Below are 5,669 nucleotides of genomic sequence, written 5' to 3' on the forward strand. Positions count from 1 at the left end.
AGAATGACACTAACATTGGCTCTAATGGGGATGGTAGCTCCTTGCAGGTGCCAAGAACACCATAGACTTAGTAGCCTTATTCATTGGGCATGGAGTCAAAAACTCAAGCTGAAATTACACGACTGAATACTGATGACTCAAAGACACAAACTGACTTGAAACTGACTCAATACTAAAACACAACTAACAAACTGGAAAATATGCTCAAAATGGAGCTTATTCAATAAAACCTACTCTAACTTTCCATTCATCACCTGATCAAGTGAAACGAAACAACCAATGCAACCAAGTAAGTATTCCGAGTGTTATTTGAATTCTCTGCAAGCCCTTTCTTATGAACAACAAGAGAGAACTACTGAAAGGCAACTTTCATGAAATATTGTAAACAGATCCGTTGAATAATATGGATTCTCTATCCGCCTCCAAAAATACTGCATAAGGATCTTGAAATTCATGTGCACTGGGACTTAGCTCATCCAATGGATTACTTTGCTTCTCCTCATACCATGAATGCAAACTTTCATTTGAGCTTTGTGATGAGACTCCTGTTGAAAATGACAAAGAAACCAGCTATCGGATCAAGTTTGTATCAATACTTGTTTCAAGCTCATAGTTAGCTAATGGAGAAGGACTTCGACTGCAGATATCATCCAACACATCAACTATTGGATCATGAAAAACTTGAAAACACTGTTGCAACCCATTTTCTATTGGTTCCAATGAGATTGCATGATTTTCTACAGGCTGCTCATTTGACGATGCACTATGCAAATTTCCCTTCCAAAACTGATATGATTCAAAACAGAATGGTACGGAATCATCTTGCATCATTTGATCATATTTTCCAGCTTCCAAATCTTCATCTGCAACTTGACAATCAATGGCATTCGGGGGTTGCAAATCTAGATAAGAGAAGTCTTGAACAAGGATCTCGTTACTCTCTAGATGATCAAGATCGAAACTTATCGACGATTGATTTCTGATAGCACGAAAGTTGTCTCTGATGATCTGAAACGAAGTAAAACAAAAAGGCAAAGATCCTTCACTTACTTCAACATTTGCTGCACTTTCCCCCTCACTTCCTGTATTCGAGCTAAAAGTGAACTTCCTCCTCCCACAAACCAGTTGCTGATTTGTCTAAATGACTAGCTTCTGTTTGGAGAACATAATCATCATCATACTAATTAAACTGAGGCAAATCATCAGTGTAAAACACATCATCAAGCACACATGTCAAATCAACAGACCTCTTTTCTCCAAGATGATCTATAAAACAATCATTATCAGATCTATGACAACTGGGATAAGAAAAAAAATGTTTTAGATCGGCCACTTGTTCCTCTTCAATGAGCGAGCCATGGTCTTGAACATCATACTCATTCCTTGTGGTGATCTTTTGCATCATCTCTTCCACTGCATTTACCAAAATGTCGAGCTTTACCTCTAAAGATGACGATTCCTCTGGATCTATGTTCTTCATCTCTTCTTCCTTCAACTTTGCCATTCTGATCAACAAATTAGCCTCTACATTTACTGCACTGTTCTGGATCTCTTCAAGTGTTGCAAAGTTCCTTTCCCTCAGCTGAAACTTCATTTCCGAATCAAAGGCTTCTGGGTAGTGCAAGAGAGCAGATCTAGGAGGAGGCCTTATATTAACCAGCATCGAAAAATAGACTTGGTTGAATCTAGCAGAAAACTCTTGTACTGTCTCCTCTGGCGGTCTTTTCAGCTGGTTATACACTTCTAGAATCAAGAAAGGGTTCTGTGTGACCACCCACTTGTCGAGAAAAACTTTGATGAACTGCTGGAAATATGAGATGCTTGCATCGGGCAGATTTTTGAACCAACTCTTGACTTTTCCTTGGAAAGAAAGAGCAAAAAGCTTAATACTGACATCCTCTTCATCAACCTCAAAAAGGTCAAGAAAAGACTCAAAATTCAGAACATGTCTCTCAGCAGTGATGTTGTCACATTCACCATCAAATCTTGGTAGATATAGGTAATAATTTTTAGGGAAAGCATGGGATATAGGAGGTAAAATCAGAGGCTTGTATCTATCTGGAATTTTACAAGGTATAGGGGTATATACAAAAGCTGTAGAATCAGTCTTGGTCTCTTTAGGCTCATCAGTTTGAAGACGGTCATCATAAAATTCGGAAGAAGGGTCTTGATCAAGATCAAAGGCATGCGAACATTTTGTATTCACAATCTTCGAAGGGAAAGAGTCAAATGCAGGTATAGGATCTTGTCTCAAACACAGTATACTTTGCTATGCCTTCTTGACATTTTCGAGAAAAGAGAAGAAATATTTTATAACAAAGAACATAATGTCTTAGATGAAATTCCAACTTGAATACCTGATCTTTCCATATTGTCCTTTCTTGTTTCTGCTAGTCAGGTTCATCCGCTAATGGAGTCCTTGGATCTGATCTCGAAACTGATTTAGAGTCGCCATGTGAATGATTTCAGCCTTCCGGTGTTTGATCGTTGTCCACCATCAACAATCAGATCTAAACTTGATACATTTTACTGAGGAACATAAAACTATGTTTCCTCAGTATGATCGCCACTATGTTAGAGCCTAGATTGACCTCAGGCTGAAGGGAGGCAATCTTAGGATAACTATAAACCAAGCTTAACCTGGTAGCTAGCCCTACCAGGTCGGAAGAGGGCTCTCTCATTGTCAATCTCAGTTGAGATGACTGAATTGAATATGGATTTTAGGCTAGGTATAGTAGCTCTAGAGTTTTTGGTTGATTTTGAAGGTTTTGTTGCTGGATAATGGTGCAGGCAGTTTTGGGTCCGGGAAATCAAGTCAGAATTGCAGGATGTTCTGTGGAGCGAGGTAGGTAGGTGTTTTAGCACTTGGAATTGAGTGAGATGGTAGGTCTAAAACTGGTGAGGAGTTGAAGAGGGCATGCAAAGATCACGTGTCCTCTTCAAATAGCTGAAAACATAAAAAACTAAATGTATTCCCAAGGCAGAGCACTGTTACTAATGTATTCTAACTATCTATCTTGATTTCATTTAGTTTAGAAGAATGAATGAGATTTTGGCACACATAACGCATGAGAAAAACTAATGACAGAAGGAGAAATGATGCAGAAACACATTACCAAAAGAATCCCACAAAAATAGTTGCAAATCCTGGTTTATTTCCTTGTCAAACTGCTATAGAAATGTACAATGTGGCTCAGAGCATCCAAGAGAGTCCAACCTCTTCAAATGACTAAGAAAGTACATAATATAGGCATCAAACCACCTATGCTAACCATCAATGGTCGAATCCATGAGAAAAGGGGTGGTTTCAACCATTTCTAAACTAAGAACAAGAATATAAGCAGTGGAACAGCTTGCCTCTAAAACCATGGAAACTGATTCATTCAACCCCAAACCACCTCAAAATGATGAATCTACCCTCTAGAGTCATTTTACAATTACACTTACATAACATTGCATCATTTACATTCATAAATTCATCCAAGATGAAATAAAAAGTCAACTTGTAGAAAAACTAGGCGAAATTTTGATTTTTTAAGCAAAACTGGCCAAATTCATCTTATGCGAAGCGCCACTGATCCTATGCGCATCACCTTTTCAAACCCAGTTTTGGAGGCCTTCCCCTTGACCAAATTGAGCCCAAGATAGCTTGTTGGAAAGGTCTTCCTGTCTAGTTTCTGGAACATCTTGAATTTTTGCATTTGGAGGTCATTTGCCCCCTCAAAAGTGGAATCTCCCAAGGCTGCTTCTTGTGTGTCCAAAAAGTGGCAGAGAGGGCATTTTTTGATGGTTTTTTGACCTTTAGGTGACCTAGATTTTCTCCAAATTTGCTGAAACTTTTTGGGTTTTCTTATTTTTTTATGTTGAATCCAAATATGCAAGCCATTCTTCCAACAAGTGCCCCAGTCAAAAGCGCAGCGCCAACTTTCTGGATTTGCTTATTTTTTTATGTTGAATCCAAATATGCAAGCCATTCTTCCAACAAGTGCCCCAGTCAAAAGCGCAATGTGCACCTATTGCAATTTCCTGTGTTGAAAATTTCTATGCGCAGCGCCGCTTTTAGATTGAGTTTTGGAGGCCTTCCCTATGTCCAAATTGGGTACAAGATAGCTCGTTGAAAAGCTTGTCGAGTCTACGTTCCAGAACATCTTGAAATTTTCAATTTGGAGTTCATTTACCTTATCAAAAGTCAAATCTCCCAACACTGGTCAAAATGTGCAAAATGAGGTTGCCTAAATGCAGAGTGTTGTTGCAGTTAACTTTTGAAGGTCTTACCCAAATCCAAATTGAGTGCATGATAGCTCATTGGAAATCTCTGTGTTTATCTATCATTTGACTCATCAAGCAAGTCATTTGGCCCACCGGGTTAGGAGAAATCTTGATTTTACCAAGGTCACTCCAGAGGTGCAGCAACCCTCCTGAGGCAACTGTATTTTTGACATTTCTCTAAAACCATGACACCTGTGTAAAAAATGAAGGAGATTTTTTATCTTTGGCCTATATGGAAAAAAACCTCTCACTTTTTTCAAATTCATCTTCTATTTCTCAGAAACATCAGTTGAGTAAAACCTATCCCAATGTGTTGAACAGGGGATTTGTAGGAATGACGGGAAATGAAGGGGATAAGGGACTGCTAAATTCTTGAGAAGATTTTGGAAAATAGAGAGGGATGTTAGGAAGGAAGGGAAAGTAGAATTTCAAATATTGGGTGAGGGGAAGGGGTCTAAAAGGGCAAAACACAGGCCTAGCCTAGAAAATTGTCAAATTGTAGCAAGAAGCTAGGGTTTGTGGGAAAATGAAGAATTTGAAGGATATCAATGATGGGAAGTGCTTAGGAAGGTACATTAAGGATAGGGGAAGGTGTATGAGCATCAGGATACAAGTTTGGTTGATGATTTGACTATCCAAGATAAATTACCTTCAAAACTCTAGGAGAGGGAAATGAGCCTTACCCAAGTACAACTGAAACACGAACAAGGTGTAAAATGACCCATTGGAACTTGAAATGATGATGACAACTCTCTAAATGATGGTACACTCAGCTAAATGGTGACATGGACCGACAATTGGAAAAATTTGAAAGGAGTGAAAACAAATCCTAGACCTACTACCTAGCGACTAAATTTTACTTGAAGACTCACTGAAATGAAAAATTTGATTTTGACATCTTAAAATCACTTTCTAAGAGCATGTTTGATCACTAGAGGAAGGCTTCAAAGACTAACACTAATAGACAGTGTATCGGTATGCCGTGCCGAGTGAGGAGATGTTCAGGAACTCCATCTTGTCCTAGATATATCTATGTAGGCAGCCGTGGTATTTAAGTACCAAATGTAGCTCAGAATCCTTGATACCCAACTTTGTGCGAGGGGTATGAAAAATATTTGTGAACTCCGACACATCTTGGTCCCTTCCCTGCCGCATTATGGTCCACTTTACGTATTTGTCCTCATAGCTCTTGACAGGGTAGTACTGCTCCTTGATGGCATCCCAGAATGAATTCCAAGTGGGTGCAGTTGAAAATAGTGAGCCCGTACTTTCATCCTTATGCTCGTAGTAGGTTTGCCACCAGTCTTCGATGTGGGGGGCTACTTTGAGAAGTGCAAAAGTGATCTTTTTTCGGTTGGAAAAATCATGAACATAAAAATAAGCTTCCAGCAGATTTAACC

This window comes from Pinus tabuliformis, chromosome 2_1 (genome assembly GCF_031772625.1).
Source record: "Pinus tabuliformis cultivar Carrire ecotype Pingquan chromosome 2_1, CPIR1, whole genome shotgun sequence".
In the NCBI taxonomy this organism is placed as follows: Eukaryota; Viridiplantae; Streptophyta; class Pinopsida; order Pinales; family Pinaceae; genus Pinus; species Pinus tabuliformis.